Raw genomic sequence first — 21,021 nt, 5'->3', positions numbered from 1 at the left:
AAAAAAATTAAAAAAATTAAAACACACAACAAAATGAAATGAAAAAAAAACCCAAATTAAAAAAAAAATTAATAAATGCAGTCTTAGAGTTTGATTAACTTCTCTTCCAGTAGGTGGAGCTGTGCCTACCGGGCCAAGCTTCTCCTCTCAATACGCAGGAACCAATCACTGTGCCACAGCTCCTCCTCCCAGACTGGGCGGGTCTCCAATCCTGAGTGCCTAGGGCCTTCTCTTGTGTCTAGTCACTTCCCCACTTTTCCTCAAGCCAGGCCCCGCTCACTGGTGACACTCACCACAATACTGGCTACACGCCAGGTCTGCTGCTCCCGGGAGCCCTGTTTTCATGAACGACTGGGCAAACTCTCTCCCTGTTTGCCATTCCCTCAGACCCTAAGTTTGTAGAGCTTGGGGCTGAGAACCCTCAGCGAATTTTGCTAGCCCTCCGTTAGCCAGGCCCCCGGTAGCTGGTGCAAGAGACCTCAGTTGTCAGCACTGGTGGGAGCGGTAGCCGGGAGTTCCACGCCGCGGGTCCCCCGCCACTCCTGATTCCCTTGGTCTGGCTATCACTCTCACGGGAGAGCTGGGAGGGGCCCTTAGGGTTTCCCCGCTGTGTGGAGAGGGAAGGCTAGGGGATTACACACCTGTCGCCGCTGGTTTCAATGAAGTTATCTCCTTCGCCGCATTCTGGTGACGTCAGTTCTCTGCCATGGTGGTATCCCGTGCAAATGGCGACAGTTCATTCCCTTTGCCGGGTGACCAATGCAACGGGTGGGTCCTGAGTGTCTCTCCCAAGCCCTGTTTCAATCCTGTGGCCACTGCCTATGAAGGCTCGGTTGGTATTAACCTCCGTAGGATCAGAAGGTCCGACCAGTTGTTTTAGCAGGATCGTTTAGTACTGAGTCACAGCAGTTTGTCTGCGAGAAGTAGGCGAATGGGAGCTTGAATTCAGCCGATCCGGGCTCGGTGTGTGTTCTGAGAGGCCCAGACTGTTCGCCCCAGATCCACGTCAGCTCAGCATTGCCTAGTGATCCTGAGAAAACTGCATTTAGACGGTTTACGACTCCCTATGCCCGCGCAGCTGAAGAGGTCAGAGACTTGATCTCTCCGCGCCCGCCGCCATGTTGGATCTCCTTTTTTTTTTTTTTTTTTTAAATATTTTCCCAACTACTAGGGAGGCTGAGCCAAGAAGATTGCATGTTCTAGGGGAAACTGGTAGCAAGACTTTTTCTCAAAATAAAATAGAAAAGTTTTGGGCGTATAGTTCAATGGTAGTGTATCTGCCTAGCACATGAAAGTTCTTGGGTTCAATATCCAGTGGCACAAAAAAATGAAGAAAAATGATACCTGGTGGAAAATCATATCTACAAGAAGAAATGAAGAATACTTGAAAATGTTTGAGTAAGTAGAAAAAACTTTTCATTTTTAAATTTCTTTAAAATATAGGCATTTAAAACAAACAAACAAAAAAAAAATGGTTGTGGAGAGCAGTGCCTGAAATTGGGACCTCTGATGACCTCATGGTTGTGGCAATCTTGGTGCCTGGGAAATTTTCTGTGCAAAGGTACAGGTTGCCTAGCTGCTGTGGTAATGCCCTCCATGAGGAGATTCTGTGCTAAAGTTTTACCAGCTTTTACCTTGATCTCAGGCACACAGCTCCTAGGAATAGAGGAAATTTCTTGCTAGACAACCTCAATGTTTCACCAGCTCTGCTGTTCCTGAACCTGCCCACCTAATAGTAACTGTAAATAATGGACTTTCTTGAGAGCTACACAAAACTCCTAACATTGCACATTGTAAGTGTAGAATGTAACTGCTGGGGTGCTGAGGTGGTGTAGCTCAGTGGTAGAGTGCTTGCCTTGCACACGTGAGGCACTGGGTTTGATCCTCAGCACCACATAAAAGTAAAGATATTGTGTCCATCTACAACTAAAATATATTAAAAAACAAACAAACAAAAATGTATCTGTGGAAAAAGCTGCATAATGTTGCTAACTCTGTAACTTTCATGAATACAAAGAATAATGCTTGCATAGTCTTTAATCTGATAATGAGACATATATAAATAAAGGTTGCTGGCTGGTAATTCTTTAGATCTCCTTCTCTATCACAGAGCAGCATTCCACCTGACACCAGCTTTTATTTTCAAAATCTGTATCCATCAGTCTTTATTTTTCTTATCTCCCTTCATCCCTTGCTGGAACTGCTAGATTGGCTGCACTAGTCAAGGCAGATGGTAATAATTGATTGTGAGGTTTAAACCACATGGAAGTAAAATGTAATGGACACAATAGCCCAATACGCAGCGAGGGGAAAATGGAAGTGTACTATTTTATTAATTCATGGTAGATTATAATAAAAATATGTGTCATTACCAGCTGTATACTCGTAATCTAGTGACTTGGGGAGCTGAGGTAGGAGGATTACAAATTCAAGGCCAGACTTAGCAACTTGGCAAGATCCTGTCTCAAAATAAAAAGGGCTAGGGATGTGACTCAGTGGTTAAGCACCTCTGGTATAGGAAGGGAGGGAGTGAGGGAAAGAGGAAGAAAAGAAGAATAAGTATTATTATCCTTGAAAAACTCAGTAAAATGTACTGCAAAGAAGTACAACTGAAAGCTAATAAAGAACATAAAGTGAGAGGACTAGGACTCAGTGGCAGAGCACTTGCCTATCGTGTGAGACACTGGGTTTGATCCTTAGCACCACATATAAATGAACAAATAAAAGGCATTCTTTCCATCTACAACTACAAAAAAACAATTAAAAAAAAAGAACAAAAAGTAGAAAATAAAAATAATGGAAATCAAGGCAGGGAAAAGAAAAAGGAACAGAAAACCAAAATAGCACTAATAAACAAATATATAACCTAAAACTCAACAATGTAAATAGTTTCACTAAGTTTAACCAGACCAAACACTCAAAGGACAGGAATACCAGTCTAGATTAAAAAACAAATCTAGACTCAACTTGTTTACAAGAGATTTTAACAATGAAGACACAGGAAGGGTGAAAGGAAAAGAATAGAAAGAGTTATAGCTATGTAAACACTTATCAGCCAGGCGCTGTGCCGCATGCTTCTAATCTCAGTGGCTCAGGAGGCTGAGATAGAGAATTGCAAGATCAAAGCCAGCCTCAGTAATGGTGAGGTGCTAAGCAACTCACTGAGAACCTGTGTCTAAATAGAACACAAAATAGGGCTGGGAATGTGGCTCAGTGGTCGAGTACCCCTGAGTTCAATCCCTGGTACCAAAACAAACGAACAAAAGAGAAATACTAATCATAAGAGAATAGAGTGGCAATTATTATTATTTTTTTTTTCAGTGCTGGGGATTGAGCTAGGGCCTTGCACACACTGGGCAAGCACTCTACATTGAGCTATATCCCTAGCCCTAAAGTGGCTATTTAATATCAAAAAAGTAAGTTTTAAGGAGGGAATATTAGAACAAAAAACAGAAGGACATTTCATAACATTGGGAAAAGCAGTCATATATAGTCTGCTTACCTTTGAGAGATTGTGTAAGATTGTACCCTGAACCCTCACAAGTTTGGATGGCTTTATAACCATGCTGGGGACTATCTTTCTTTTCCTCTTCTGAGCTTGATGTATATTTCTTTGTTCTTTTTAATGCAAATACATCATATAGCTGGCTGACTCTGCTACTCTCTCTCTTCCTAGTGGAGAGGGATGGAGTCCTTCATTTGCATCACAAGAGGGGTTCCTTAAGATCATCTTCCTGCTTTCCTTGCATGATGGAACTCACTAGTGGTAAGGGACCAGTGCTCACTATTAAAGCTGACCTTGCTGTGTCTCTCCTCTGTGTGAGGAAAGCATTGTTCTTCTGGTATCTGTAGTGAGTTGTGTCTTTCTTGAAAACCAAGACACCTGTAAACAATGCAGAAGGTTGACATCTGGGATTGCTACTCCTTATGTAGGCAACAAGTGTCACTAACCCAAAATATGACAATAAAATTCATGAAGAGAATGTGAAACTGGCAGAGCTAAAGGCAACAAGGTACAATTCAATTATATCTGGTGAATTTAGTACTTCTCAATCAGAGGAGAGGATGTGTTGGTTCTTTGTTTTATGAATTTGAAAATGAGATCTATAGACATGAAGGATGGGAGCAAAGTAACAGTATGAAAGCAATAGAAAGCAGAGCTTCCACAGGGGGAGGGATCCCAAAGAGGGTTTTTGACAGGTGATTATTGTATAGGGTTTATATTATCAGGTTAGAGGGCAGTTAGGTAGCCTTGAAGACCAAAGGCTAGAGATTTTAAAGAAATGGGTCTTTGGAGATGGGGCTGTGGCTCAGTGGTAGAGCGCTTGCCTAGCATGTATGAGGTATTGGGTTTGATTCTTAGCACCACGTATAAATAAATGAGCAAAATAAAGGTTCATTAACATCTAGAAAATATTTTAAAAACCAGGTGGGTCTTTGGGTCCAGTCACATCAGGGTACCTGGTATTTATGTGCCCCTGTCCAACCAGGATGTTGATCACGTGCTGCTTCATCTCATGGACTGGCTCTGGATTCTGGTGCATACCTTCTGGCTTCAATGGAGTCACTGGTCATGAGCTGTCCACTTAATTTTTAAACTCCTGGGGAGAGGAGGTCTTAACCTTGTCTGCCTAACACATTTCTATCTCCTGCTCTCATTAGTAATTGATAGAACAAATAGAGAAAAAGTTAATAATTATATAGAAAATTTCAACAACTCTATCACCTTGGCCTAGTTAACATTTGTGTAACATTACACCCAAGAATTGGTTTAAATGTTATCAACCACTTTGACCTTACTGGCATTTATATAACACTATACACAATAATAATATGTATTCTTTTCAATTATGAATTTGAACGTTTGCCAGAATAGACCATATGTCAGGTCATAAAACTAGTCTCAAGATCCTGAAGATTAAAGTCATGTATTCTGTGACCTAAATTAAATTAGGATTTGAAAATAGAAACTTGGAAAATGATCAAATATTTGAAAATTAAGCAACACAAAAAAATTCATTTAACCTATGGATCAAAAAAGAAATAACATAGGAGTTTAGAAAATATTTTAATATTTTGAACTGAGTGATAATGAAAACATAGAAATTTGGGGATGCAGCCAAAGAGAGAAATTTGTAGCTTTAAATGCTTTACTAAAAAATTAAAAATATCCTGAGTTCAATCTCTAGCATAAATCAATTGTTTAAAATTCAGGGCTAGTATGTGACTTTCCTAGCATGTATGAGTCTCTGGGTTTGATCCCCAGAAACACACACAAATTAATTAATTATATAATTAATTAATTAATTTGGGGGACTATGAATGAGTCCCGGGATATTGCATAATTTTGCATCCCCAGTTCTTTTTTTAAAAAATAACTTTATTTTACTTATGTGATGCCAAGGATTGAACCCAGTGTCTCACATGTGCTAGACAAATGATCTGCCACTGAGCCACAACCTCAGCCCTCCAGTTCTTTTTATTTATTTTTTATTTTGAGACATTTTATTTTTAAAATGTTTATTTTTTAGTTATAGGTGAACACAGTGTCTTTATTTTTTTTTTATTTTTTCAGAGAGAGAGAGAGAGAGAGAGAATTTTTTAATATTTACTTTTCAGTTTTTGGCGGACACAACATCTTTGTTTGTATGTGGTGCTGAGGATCGAACCTGGGTCGCACGCATGCCAGGCAAGCACGCTACCGCTTGAGCCACATCCCCAGCCCCAGTGTCTTTATTTTACTTTATGTGGTGCTGAGACTGAACCCAGTGCTTCACGCCTGCTAGGTGAGCCTCCACCACTGACCTAAACCCCAGTCCTGTTACCTATCTTCTTCTTACCTCTCCCATTCTTATATTTGTGTAAAAGTTATATGTTTTCTTTTTAAAAATAATGGCCTGTTAAAGAGCAGAGAGATAATTAGGGAGATTAAAAAGGTTTTATTTTTTTGTTTGTTTGTCCTCTAAAAGGGAAAATACTTAGGGAAAAACATACAGAAAGTGACTTGGGGAAGAAATCCAAAGAGGTAGAGAACCAACGTCTAATCTTGATTCTTTGTATTACTGTTTTTTTCAATTACTTCCTACATTCCTTCCTTTCTGTTTGGCCCTTGAGATATTCAGCACTGTTTCCTCTGTGGCTGAATTTCTCTCTTATGATGGTACCTTCACTTTCATTGAATTGCTAGATACCTTCAAATGGAGCTTTTAAACTTTCCTCCTGATCAGAATCCCTTTCTTTTATTTTTTTCTTCTCATTTCTCCTTATTTTTTTCTCACCTTCTTACTTTTGCTGCTAAGTAAATAACCACTGGGAAAAAAATTAGAAGATTTGCATTTCTTTTGAATAAAATAAAGAGTATCTGTACTCAGCTGTTGTTTCTTTTTTGCAGCTGGAAGTGCGTGAAGACTCCAGCAACAATAAGGATATTAAAGTTCAGTGTGATGAAGAAGAACTCAGAATTTACCAGCTAAACATTCAGATCCGGGAAGTTTTTGCAAATCGTTTTACTCAGATGTTTGCAGATTATGAAGTGTTTGTTATTCAGCCCAGCCAGGATAAGGAGTCCTGGTTTACCAACCGGGAGCAGATGCAAAACTTTGATAAAGTGAGTGTAATATTGCTGGGGAAGAGGTGATTAGAATGAGAACTCAGTTACTTCTTGAAGTAACCTAAAATGAGATTTTCTTTTGCAATATTACTGAAACAAGTGATTTTTTGGGGGGGTTGGTGGTGGTTTGTGAGCCAGGAGGATTGAACTCAGGGATACTTAACCACTACCACATCCTCAGCCCTTCAGCCCTTTTTAAAATGTATTTATTTATTTTATTTTGAGACAGGGTCTAAGTTGCCTATGGCCTCACTAAATTGCTGAGGCTGGCTTTGAACTTGCAATCCTCCTTCCTCAACCTTTCACTGGGTGGAACAAGTTTTATTGTCTTCAGATGTTGGTAAACTAGAAGGTTGTGTTGCTTAAAAACAGATGTGCTAATTATTACTATCAGGTGATTTATACCCAGACAAAGGACTCTCTCTTCCTTCTCTTTCTTCCTCTCCTCTCCTGTTCCCCACTTTTGTCCCCCTTCCTTTTCCTCCTTCCTTTCTGTGCAGTGCTGCAGAAAAGGACTCTTAAGGCAAAGGTGTTCATTTAGATTGATTGGTTGCCTCAAAAAGTTACATGAGTAAATTTGTAACAGTATGAGTGTTTTTAAAAAAGAAGCCGCAGGGACAGCCTGGCACAGTGATTCATGCCTGTAATCCCAGCCACTCAGGAGGCTGAAGCAGGAGGATCACAGGTTTGAGGCAATTTAGCAAGCCCTGACTAAAAAAATAAATAAATAAAAAAGGGTGGGGATATAGCTCAGTTGTAAACACCCCTGGTTCAATCCCAGTACCACCCCACCCCACCCCACCCTCCCCGAAAAATAAAAGAAGGAAGGGATTTTGCAGTTTGCTTTTCATAAAGACCTGGAAAGCTCTGGAAGAATTCACCTACTGCATCCGTTGGACATGTTGCCTTTGCAGTTCAAGGCTGACATACTCTTTCCCTGTCAATAACTGTTTCCTTTTGATCCCACCAGGCATCTTTTTTGTCAGATCAGCCTGAGCCCTACCTGCCTTTCCTCTCAAGATTCCTGGAGACCCAGATGTTTGCATCTTTCATTGACAACAAAATCATGTGTCATGATGATGATGATAAAGNCCCCCACCCGCCCCAGACAGATTCTCACTAAATTGCTGAGACTGGTCTCAAACTTGGGATCCTCAGCCTCCTGAATTGCTGGAATTACAATGGTACCACATCTGGCCAAAATCTCTTATAAGAAGCTAAAAAATGAGCAAATTTTGTTCAAAATTAGCAGAAAAAAAATAAAGGTAATAGTAAAAATTAAGAAAATAGGAAATGGACAAATTGATAGAGAAAATCAACAAAATGAAAAGCTATTTCTTTTTCTTTTCAAAAGCCACCATGAGCTGGGTGTGGTGATCCCTGTAATCCCAGGTGGCTGAGACAGGAGGATCACACCAGCCTTCATAATTAAGTGAGACCCTGTCTCAAAAAATAAAGAAGGCTGGGTGTGTACGTTCAATGGTAAAGCATCCCTGGGTTCAATTCCAGTACCAAACAAACTAACAAACAAAAAGCAGACTATGATTATATGTCACTGAAATGTAATCTGTACAACTGTAATCCTTCTTTCCTTGGTTTACTGTTTGTTTGACATGGGGTCTCTCTGTGTTGCCCAAGCTGGCCTTGAATTTGTGATCCTCCTGCTTCAGCCTCCTGAACAGCTAGGATTATAGGTGTGCACCAACATGCTCAACCAGAAGTCATTTTATTAAAAGATATTATTTATTTAGGTACTGGGGATTCAACCCAGGGTGGTCAACCACTGAGCTACATCCCCAGCCCTTTAAAAAATTTTTTATTTAGAGACAGGGTCTCACTGAGTTGCTTAGCGCCTGGCTAAATTGCTGAGATCTTGAACTTTCGATCCTCCTGCGCGAGCCTCCTGAGCCACTGGGATTACAGGTGTGTTCCACCATGCTCAACTCATTAAAAGATTTTATAAACTTTAAGAAACCTATAGTTAAACAGACCAAGGAGAGAGAGCAAGAGAGATCCTGCAACAAATTACCAATATCAGAAATGAAAGACATCAAAATAATAATCAATTGCCAATAGTTTTTTGGTTTTTGGTTTGTTTTTGATGCTGGCAATTGAACCCAGGGCCTCAAGCATGCTAAGCATATGCTCTACCACTGAGCCACACCCCTAGGCCCAAGTTTCCAGTAAATTTAACAACTCTGATGAAATGCACACATTTGTTGAAGAAAGAAAAAATGACAGATCTAATAGCTTTATATCTAGTAAAGAATTTAAATTTATAAATATAGACCTTTCCATTTCAATATTGGAAGAAAAAGCAGCTGACAAAAGTCAATCCTTATTCATGGTAGAAAATGTCATCAAACTAAAATAGAGTATGTTTTTCAACAAGTTAAAGAACATTTATTGGCTGAGTGTGGTGCATACCTCTTATCCTAGCGACTTGGGAGGCAAGGCAGGAAGATTGCAAGTTCGATCGAGGCCAGCCTCACGAACTTAGTGAGGCATTAAGTAACTTAGTGAGACCCTGTCTTAAAATTAAAAAAAAACTGGGAATGTGGACCAGTGATAAAGTGCTTCTGAGTTCAATCCCCAGTACAAGAACAAAATAAAATCAAGAACATCTACAAAATTCTGCAGCTACCATAATATTCAATACTTTCTAACACTGGGAACCATCGTAGAGACATGGACAAGTTGGGTAGCTTAGTTATACTCAGTATGTAGCTTGTAAGGTAATTCTAGATTATGACATTTAACATGCTTATGTGAAAGAAGATAGCAATAAAGTAGGTGATTGATACCTGATGGCCTATACTCAGAAGCAGCATATGTTACTTCCAGGTATATTCCATCGCTGGTGAGTTAGAAGTAGAATACCATGCAACACTATGAATCCTCAGGAGGCCAACAACATGTACTGGTTACCAATCCTAGCAGAGGACTCTAAAACACCTCACCATTTTTTTTTTTTTTAAACAGAGAGGAAGCAGAGCTCTCATAAGGGAGGGTCCCTAGTGGGTTGTCCACCTCACTAATTTCTGCTAAGATTCCGGCAGATTCCTGAGTCTGACAGAAGGCTTTACACAAATCCAACTGCCAGAGTTCAAGTCTGGTGAGAAAGAATATTTGCACAACAAGTCAGACAAAGTAGATTTATTATCCACTGATAGGCAACAAAGATAAATAAAGTTTAGGGTTTATAGTGAGCTGGTCTAACAAGCCTCAGGAAAGTTGCCCAGGGTGGATGAAGTCTTTATATGTGCCTCACTTATCCACTCTGTGACTGAGGGAACCCCAAAGCACTCTGCTCTGCATTTTATACCCCAGGGGAAATAGGGATCACTGTTGTAGGACATCCTGGGTTAAGAGCGATAAGAACAAAGCATGGTCTATTCTGGACAGCCCCTCTTCATCTCAAGGCATTGCATTCTTGGTAAGTTGTGCCTGAGAATTTTAAGAGGAGAAAAGATGGGTCAGCCAAATCCTTCAGGGATCTGTCCTTTTAAAGCAATTTAGTCACCAGGCTGCAAGTGAGATTGGGAGAGGTAGCTGGCTGACATATAGCTATATGTCTAGCTTTAATTTTTATTGTGGAAAGGGGACAGGTTTGGTGGAAAACTACTAGTCTCTGCAATAACTACATTAAAATTAAACATTTCTTCATGATATAATATCACCAAAAAACTGAATACTCAACCCAAAATCAAGTAGAAATTATTTTCAAGGTCTACTGATAATGACAATATATGCACACTTCTTTATATGTGCCTCACTTATCAAATGAACTGACAACCAAATAGAAACATAATAAAATAGTAATTTTAAAAATGAGGAAACTTAAATGGTTAATGACACTTATCTGTGGTAATAATCAGGGGAATGCTAATTAAAATGTACAGAAAAGTTTTTCACACCCATCAGACCAGTAAAATTAGTATACTTGGTAGCCTGTGTTATTGGAAAATGTGGAGAAATTGGAACTCTTCTTTAATGTTGATAAAAATTTAAGTTGGAATTACTTCTTTGGAATTTTCAAAGAGATTTGGAACTACATAAAATGGCAGTAACTTCTGGTTGCTAGCTGCTTACCACAATACCAGAAATAGAATCCTCATTTTTTTTTTTTAGCCATATATGTGGCCATCCAGAATAAAGACTACATCTTTTATTCTTTCTTACAAGTCTGTATAGCCATGTGACCAAGTTCTAGCCAACTTTTGGAACCCAATGACTGATCTAAAGAAATTCTTGGGGCTGGGATATAACTCTGTGGTAGAGTGCTTGCCTAACATGCACAAAGTTCTGGGTTCAATTCCTGCACTAAAAAAAAAAGAAAGGAAGAGAGAAGGAAATAAATTCTTACATATTTGCACCAGGAGATGTGATTGAGGATTTACAGAATCACTATTTCATATTTTGCTATTTGTCATAACAAATAGTGGAAACCATTGTCACTCAACAGGGAAATTAATATGTATTCATACAGTATACAGCATTTAAAAATTAAACTGTATCTACATGACTAGCATGGATCTTAAACATAATATATGAAAAAAGTAAGTTTCAAAATGATTTTTGCAGTATGAATTTATGTAAAAATGTAAAGTGTAACAGTAGGCATCTAGTAAAAATACAAAACAGTCATGATAATAACTAACATGATAATAACTAGGATAGTTATCTCTTTGGAGGTAAGGTGAGTACAGTTAATGTATAGCTTTAAGTTGTATCTATAATATTTTCTTTCTCTCTGTGCCCCTCCCTCCCATTTGAAAGACTGAACTCAGAAGTTCTCTACCTATGAGATACATCTTCTTTTTAACATTTTTTAGATTTGAGACAGGATCTTGTTAGTTGGTAAGGCTGTCCTGAAACTTGCCATCTTCCTGCCACAGCCTCCCCTAGTAGCAAGGATTCCAGGCATATGCCACCTCATTCAGCTTTTTTTTTTTCCCCCTTATTTCTCTTTCCTCTGTGGAACTGGGAATTGAACCCAGGAATGTTCTGNCTCATCATCTCCTCCCCCTCCCCACCCTCCCCCTCCTCTCCCCTCCCCTACCCTCCCCCTCCTCCTCCTCTCCTCTCCTCCCCCTCCCTCCCCCCCCCCTCCTTCTCCTCCTCTCCCTGCTTTCTTTTTTGAGGTGCTGAGGATGGAACCAGAGTCTTGTGCTTGCTAGGCAAGTTCTCTACCCATGAGCTACATCCCCAGCCCTCTCCTTTTTAAAAAAAGTGACATAAAGTAAATATGGCAACATGTTTATATCTTTGGGTGTCACTTAGTTTTCTGATATATTCTACATATTTGAAAAAATTCATAATTAAAATGTTTTAAAGTATTAAAGAGTACAGTAATTGGGCTGGGGTTGTGGCTCAACAGTAGAGTGCTCGTCTAGCATGTACAAGGCCCTGGGTTCGATCCTCAGCACTACATAAAAATAAATAAATAAAATAAAGGTATTGTGTCCAAGTACAACTAAGAAATAAATAGTTTAAAAAAAGAGTACAGTAATTGTTAAAACTATTAAGTTCTGGGAATATTTCATAGGATGCCTCATAGAGAATGCTTAACAGCCAAGTTTTTATTTTATTTTTTGGGTGGAGGATACTGGGGATTGAACCTAGAGGCTTTTTTACCATGGAGGCATATTCCCAGTCCTTTTTATTTATTTATTTATTTATTTTTAAATTTTGAGACAGGATCTCAAAATAAGTTGTTTAGAGCCTTGCTTAGGTGCTGAGGCTGGCTTTGAACTTATGACCCTCCTGCCTTGGTTTCCTGGCCACTGGGATTATAGGCTTGTGCCACCACTCCAGGCAACAGCTAATTTATTTTTAATTTAAAAAGAACTTTAGGATTGGGGTGTAGCCCCATGGTAGAACACTTGCCTAGCATGGGTGGAAGTCTTGACTTTGATCCATGGCACTCTTCCTACTTTCTGTCCAAAAAAGAAAAAAAAAAAATTTTAGTTAAACAGTTTTAATTGAGTTAATAAGTAGTAAAACGCAATTGCTTTAAAACCACGCTACTTTATAAGTTTAAACTGTTTTGTGAGATGTCTAAAGTAGGAACCCCTTCTGAATCTTTTTTCTAGTTATGGAATAAGTTAATATTGTTCTGAAATGTCAATCACTTTGAATTTATGGTTTGTCCAAATGAATTTGAAAGCAATAGGTGATTTTGATGTTGGAGGATCTGTGGGTTTGTACAGTGAAGCCAACTGTGCTGTTCTGGAGGCAATTTTGCTTGTTGTCTTCACCTTATTGATTTTTCTACTTGCCTTCCTCCACTAACATACCACACCTTGCATGATCTGCTCTGAAGGAAATCATAGCTACACACCAAGGCTGCTGTGGCCTGGATCTGCTGAAGACCCACCTGTAGAATGCATGGGAACTCCATCTTCTCTGATGGAACCTACCTTCTGTGTAGGTGAGCACTAATTTAGTGATATAGTATCAAAAAGAAGAACCAAATAAGGTAATATATTGATGAGACACAGATAGAAGAATGGTTATTAATCAAAATAGAAATTTCAGAAGGAGCCATGGATTTTGGGAGAGATGATGTATTTGGCTTTTATATTAAAATCCACGTTCTCTAGCCAGGCATGGTAGCTTTTGTATCCCAGACTTGGGAGGCTGAGTCAGAAGGGCCACAATTCTAGGTCAGCTTGGGAAACTTAGTGAGACCCTGTCTCAAAATAAAAAATTAAAAGTGTGGGTATAAAGCTCAGTGGTAAAGTGCACCTGGCTTCAAACCCTAGTACTACAAAAAATAACAAACTGAAAAAAAAAAACACCTCAAAACAAAGCAATATTTTCCCACTGCCAATTTTATTTTATTTTTTCTTTTGTCTGTAGAATTGAACCCAGGTGCATTCTACCACTGAGATACATCCTCAGTTGTTTTTACTGTTTTGAGAAAAGGTCTCACCAAGTTGCTGAGGCTGGCCTCAAACTCTCGATACTTCTGAGTCACCGGGATTACAGGCATATGTCACTGCTCCCAGCAACCCCCAATTTTAAAACAGTTTTGAGATGATCCAAGATTATCTGTTATGCAACTCCTGTATTTCAAAGTACTTGCATTTCTTTCTTTCCTTCTCTCCCTCCACCCCCCCTCAGTGCTGGGAATTGAACCCAAGGGTGCTAAGTTTCTGAAACTAACTTCAAATTTGTGAGATTCCTGCCTCAGCCTCTGGAGTTGCTTAGATTACAGAGGTGTGTCAACATAACTGGCTATATTTTTATCTTAATTAACAGTAACTCAGTTAAATGTAGTTGCCTCTTGTGATCCAGAAACAATTTTTTTGAGATGGGATTTCAGGCTCGCATCAGACTTTGGGACTCAAGTGAGCCACCTACCTCAGCCTCTGGATCAGGGACTACAGGCCAGACATGATTCTTAAATTTATTTTAATTAGGAAAAAGAATGTCTTGCTATATATACAGAGATGAAGTTCTCAAAAATAAAATTTAAAAGAAGAGGTTTAGGGTAAAAGTGCTCTCAGTAATTTTTATGGTGATTCTTAACAAGTATATTGGCTATTTTATTCTTTTCAGTTTAATAAACATAATTGTATTGCTAAACATTGTTTTAGATTACTGGAAATTTTCTGTTGCTATCTCCTGTATTTCTCACTCTTGAATTTTCTTCCATTTGAAATATCTCTGCAGAAATAAGCAGTGGAAAATAAGTTGCCACTACACTTGGCTTTGAAGATTTTGCTTGAAATTAGCAAGCAAGCATACTGAATTATTGGAACACTAAAACAGGCCATACGAAAATCTTTTAAATATGTAAAATATATGTGGGAAATTTTAAGGAAAAAATAAAAATATACATGGTGGCAATAAATACCAACAAGTAACAATGATTAGGTGGGAAAATATTTGTAAATCAATTTATAAAGAGATTGTGTTTGATCCCCAATTCTGCAGAAATTGGTAAAAAAGAAAAAAGAAAAAAAAAGCAAGAGGTAAGATTCCTAAATATAAAAAGAGATTTTAGGAATAAATCAAGAAGAAATAGTACAACAAACTAGGGAGAAATATAGAAAGTATTTAACAGTTTCAGAAAAAGAAATTTTATAAGTATGTGGAAAGATATTCAAGCTTATTCATGGATTAAAACCATACCAAGATAAACTATTTGTCACCTATAACATTGGTAGAACTTGGAAAGTTTACTAGTATACTTTGTTGGTGGGAAAATAAATGCATGGCTGGTGAAAGTACAAAAGAAAGTGTTTTTTTTTTTTTTTTTGTACCAGGGATTGAATGCAGGCGTGCTTAACCACTGAGCCACATCCCTAGCCTTTTTAAAAATATTTTATTAGAGACAGGGTCTAGCTAAGTTGCTTAGAGTCTTGCTAAGTTGCTGAGGCTGGGTTTGAGCTCGCTATTCTTGTTTCAGCCTCCTTTGCAAGTCACTGGGATTACAGGCCTGTGCCACCATGCCTGGCTAAGGCTCAAACTTTATGGAAAGGAATTTGTTAATGTATAGAACCTTTACATTTGCATTTTCCCTTTGTATTAATTTCCTACTATTGCTACAGCAAATTGCCACAAACTTAGTGGTTTAAAATCAGTACACATAATCTTAAATTCTGGAGTTCAAAGTCTAAAATGAGTCTTTAGGGATGTGTTCCTTCTGGTGACTCTAGTGGCAGAAATTATTTCTTAGTCACTTTTAGTGTCTGCCTACATTCCTTGGGTCATGTCCCCTTCCTATCTTCAGAGACAGTAGTGTAGAAGCTTCTCTCCTCTGTGACCTGCATCCCTTTTAGAAGCACACTTGTGATGACACCCATTTACATTGAGGGCAGATGTGAAGAGTTCCTTAATTCAGTCACATTTGCAGCATTCCTTTTACATGTAATTCAACATAATCACAGGTTCCTAGGATTGGGAAATGGATATCTTTCAACGGTGGTGGTAATGGTGGATTATTCTGCCTACCACACCCTTTAAACTAGCATTTCTCTTTTAAAAATCTGTCCCACATATATTTTCTGCATACATAAGGATATTGTGTGGCATTGCTTATAATCGTCAAAGACTGGAAACAATTCAAGTGTTCAGCAATAGGAAACTTGTTAAATAAGCAATAATACATCCACAAAACATAGTGTTATGTGGCTATGAAAGATAATGCATAAGATTTTTAGGTCCTGATATATATACAGGAAATATATATATATGAAATATATATTTATATATATATTTTTATATATATCATATATCTATATATATGAAATATATATATATTTCAGTATATATAGTATATACTGAAAAGTGCAGAAAACAAGGGGGTGAATACTAGACTGCCCTTTGTATTTGAGGAAAATACATTTTTCTTCTGTCGAGTAAAGAAATACTGGAATTACAAACAGCAAGTGAATAAAAAGGCTTATCTTTCTAGATTGAGAGAGGCTAGAGAGGTAGCAAAAGTTTCTCTTTTTGCAGTGCTGGGGATTGAGCCCAGGGTCTTACACATGCTAGGCCAGTACTGTACCATTTAGCTACATCCCCAGCCCAGCAGCTGAAGCTTCTTGTGAATATTTGATTTCTGAATCATGAAAATATATTACAGTAAAAAATAAGACCTCATGAAGCAGACAGTTTATTTTCCTCCTCCTCCTCCTTTTTTTTAAAAAACATTTTTTATTTTTTGGAAGTAGTTGGAAACAATATTTTATTTATTTATTTTTATGTGGTGCTGAGGATTGAACCCAGGGCCTCACATGTGCTAGATGAGTGCTCTACTGCTGAGCCACAACCCCAGCCCCTTCTTCTTCTTCTTCTTCTTTTTTTTTTCCAGACAACTTTATATAAGACTTAATTGAAAGAAGCTCTGAGCCACTGGCTTGCTATCAAAATGTGTATATTTTATAATTTGAATCTTTGACTTTAGTTAACGTCCTGTGTTCAGTGGGCCTCAGTTAAAATGCAAATGTGTTATATGCTAACCCAGATGATAGTCTGTTCATAATTTAATATGCTTTAGAATTCAGGTAGGGCATGCTGGTGCACACCTGTAATCCCAGTGACTTGGGAGGGTGAGGCAGGAGGAATGCAAGTTTGAGGACAGTCGCAGCAACTTAGGCTCTAAACGACTTAGAGAGACCCTGTCTCATATATATATATATAAATTAATTTATACATATATAAAATTTATACATATTTAGTCTCATATATATAAAATTTATATACATTTATGTATATATACATTTATACATATATACATATATGTATATAAATTATATATATATAATTTGGCTGTGGATGTGGCTCAGTGATTAAGAACCCTTGGGTTCAGTCCTCAGTACAAAAAAAAAAAAATTAAAGTTTAGGTCAATAGACAAACTAACCAAAAGGAAAAGAGAGAAGATTCAAGTTAATAAAATAGAGATGAAAAAGGAGAAATCACTACAGATATCACAGAAATTCAGAGGCTCATTGGGATTTTTTGAACTTTATACTCAAATTTATACTCGAATAAACTGGAAAATTTAGAAGAAATGGAACATTTTCAGACACATATAACCTGCAAAAATTGAATTGAGAGGACATAGAAAACCTAAACAGATCAAAATTTGTAACGAGATAGAAGCAGTAATAAAAAGTCTTCCAACAAAGAAAAGCCCAGGACCAGATGGATTTTCAGTGAATTCTACCAGACCTTTAAAGAAGAACTAATGCTAATAATCCTCATATTACTCCATGAAATAGAGATGGAAAACTTCAAAATTCATCCAATGAAACCCAGTGTCACTCTCATACCAAAACCAGATAAGAAAATATCAAGGAAAGAACTGCAGACCAATATTCCTGATGAAGTTAGATGTGAAAACACTTAATAAAATATTAGCAAATTCTATTCAACAACATATTAAGAAGATTCTACATCATGACCAAGTTGGTTTTTTCCCAGAGATCCAAGGATGGTTTAACATATGCAAAGCAGGAATGTAATTAATCACATAAGGAGAATTAAGGACAAAAATTTGTATTCGATTTGCCAGAATTTTATTGAGCATTTTTGTATCTATGTTCATTAGAGATATTGATCTGAAGTTTTCTTTCTTTGATATGTCTTTGCCTGGTTTGGGGATCCTGATATTGGCCTCATAGAATGAGTTTGGAATTACTGCCTCTTTTTCTATTTCCTGAAATAAATTGAAGAATATTGGTATTAGTTCTTCTTTAAAGGTCTTGTAAAACTTGGCTGTGTATCCATCCAGTCCTGGGCTTTTCTTGGTTGGTAAGGTTTTGATGGCTTCTTCTATTTCCTCATTTGATGTTGGTTTGTTTAAATTGTGTATATCTTCTTTGCTCAATCTGGGCAAATCATATGATTTGAGGAAATTTGTCAATGCCTTTGATGTCTTCTATTTTATTGTACTATAAGATTTCAAAATAATTTCTAATTATCCTCTGTATTTCTGTAGTGTCTGTTGTGATGTTACTTTTTTCATCATGTATGCTGGTAATTTGAGTTCTCACTCTCCTTCTCTTCTTTACTGTGGCTAAGGGTCTGTCAATTTTATTTATTTTTTCAAAGAACCAACTTTTTGTTTGTCAATTTTTTCAATTGTTTCTTTTGTTTCAATTTCATTGATTTCAGCTCTAATTTTAATAATTTTTTGTCTTCAGCTTTTGCTGCTGGTTTGTTCTTTTTTTTCTAGGGCTTTGAGATATAGTGTGAGGTCATTTATTTGTTGACTTTTTCTCCTTTTGAGGAACAAACTCCATGCAATGAATTTTCCTCTTAGTACTGCTTTCATAGTGTCCCAGAGATTGCGATATGTTGTGTCTATGTTCTTATTTACCTCTAAGAATTTTTTAATCTCCTCCTTGATGTCTTCTGGGATCCATTGTTCATTCAGTAGCATATTGTTTAGTCTCCAGGTGATGGAGAAATTTTTATTTTTTATTTTGTCATTGATTTCCAATTTCATTCCATTATGATCTGATAAAATGCATGGTATTATCTCTACTTTTTTGTATTTGCTAAGAGTTGCCCTGTGGCATAGTATATGATCTATTTTAGAGAAGGATTCATGTGCTGCTGAGAAGAAAGTGTATTCACTTGATGCAGGTTGAAATATTCTATATATGTCAGTTAAGTCTAAGTTATTGATTATGTTATTGAGTTATATAGTTTCTTTATTCAACTTTTGTTTGGAAGATCTATCCAGTGGTGAGAGAGGTGTGTTAAAGTCACCCAAGATTATTGTGTTGTGGTCAGTTTGACTCTTGAACTTGAGAAGAGTTTTTTTGATGAACATAGCTGCACAGTTATTTGGGGCATATATATTTATGATTGTTTTGTCTTGTTGGTGTATGGTTCCCTTGAGCAGTATATAATGTCCATCTTTATCCCTTTTGATTAACCTTGGCTTGGAGTCTACTTTATTTGATATGAGTATGGAAACCTCTGCTTGCTTCTGCAGTCCATGTGAGTATTTTTCCCAACCTTTCACCATCAGTCTGTGTATGTCTTTTCCTATCAGATGAGTCTGCATACAAAAACACATCAAAAAGATTGTGCACCATGATCAAGTAGGATTCATCCCAGGGATGCAAGGTTGGTTCAACATATGGAAATCAATAAATGTAATTCATCACAGCAATAGAGTTAAAGATAAGAATCATATGATCATCTCAATAGATTCAGTAAAAGCATTTGACAAAATACAACACCCCTTTATGTTCAAAACTCTAGAAAAACTAGGAATAACAGGAACATATCTCAACATCGTAAAGGCTATCTATGCAAGCCTCAGGCCAACATCATTCTAAATGGAGAAAAAGTGAAGGCATTTCCTCTAAAAACTGGAACAAGACAGGGATGCCCTCTTTCACCACTTCTATTCAACATAGTTCTTGAACCACTGGCCAGAGCAATTAGACAGATGAAAGAAATCAAAGGGATATGTATAGGAAAAGAAGGACTTAAATTAGCACTATTTGCTGATGATATGATTCTATACCTAGAAGACCCAAAAAACCCCAACAGAAAACTTCTAGAACTAGTAAATGAATTCAGTAAAGTAGCAGGATATAAAATCAATACCGATAAATCAAAGGAATTTCTGTGTATCAGTGACAAAGCCTCTGAGAAGGAAATGAGAAAAACTACCCCATTCACAATAACCTCAAAAAAAAAAAAAAGATACTTGGGAATCAACTTAATGAAAGAGGTGAAAGATCTATACAATGAAAACTACAGAACCCTAAAGAGAGAAATCAAAGAAGACCTTAGAAGGTGGAAAGATCTACCTTATTCTTGGATAGGCAGAATTAATATTATCAAAATAATATTAATTATCAAAATGACCATACTACCAAAAGCACTATACAGATTTAATGCAATTCCGATCAAAATCCCAATGGCATTCCTCATAGAAATAGAAAAAGCAATCATGAAATTCGTCTGAAAAAATAAGAGACCCAGAATAGCTAAAGCAATCCTTAGCAGGAAGAGCAAAGCATATGGCATCACTATACCAGACCTTAAACTATACTACAGAACAATAGTAATAAAAACAGCATGATATTGGCACCAAACAGACTGGTAGACCAATGGTATAGAATAGAAGACATGGAGCTTAACCCACAAAATTATAATTATCTTATATTAGACAAAGGTGCCAAAAACATGCACTGGAGAAAAGATAATATCTTCAACAAATGGTGCTGGGAAAACGGGAAATCCATATGCAACAAAATGAAAGTAAACCCATATCTCTCACCATGCACAAAACTTAACTCAAATGGATCAAGGACCTAGAAATTAAACCAGAGACTCTGCATCTAATAGAAGAAAAAGTAGGCTCTAATCTTCATCATGTAGGATTAGGCCCCAACTTCCTTAATAAGACCCCTATAGCGCAAGAATTAAAACCAAGAATCAATAAATGGGATGGAATCAAACTAAAAAGTTTTTTTCTCAGCAAAAGAAACAATCTGTGAGGTGAACAGAGAGCCTACATCCTGGGAGCAAATCTTTGCCCCTCACACATAAGAGCACTAATCTTTAAGGTATATAAAGAACTCAAAAGGCTAAGCACTGAAAAAACAAATAACCCAATCAACAAATGGGCCAAGGACCTGAACAGACACTTATCAGAAGGGGATATACAATCAATCAACAAATATATGAAAAAATGCTCATCATCTCTAGCAATCAGAGAAATGTAAATCAAAACTACTCTAAGACATCATCTCACTCCAGTCAGAATGGAAGCTATTATGAAGACAAACAACAATAAGTGTTGGTGAGGATGTGGGGAAAAAGGTACACTCATACATTGCTGGTGGGACTGCAAATTGGTACAGCCAATATGGAAAGCAGTATGGAGATTCCTTGGAATTCTGTGAATGGAACCACCATTTGACCC

The sequence above is a fragment of the Marmota marmota genome, unplaced genomic scaffold, assembly GCF_001458135.2.
Source record: "Marmota marmota marmota unplaced genomic scaffold, marMar, whole genome shotgun sequence".
Taxonomy (NCBI): domain Eukaryota; kingdom Metazoa; phylum Chordata; class Mammalia; order Rodentia; family Sciuridae; genus Marmota; species Marmota marmota.
The sequence above is the reverse complement of the archived record's forward strand: the minus strand, read 5'-3'. Positions refer to the sequence as shown.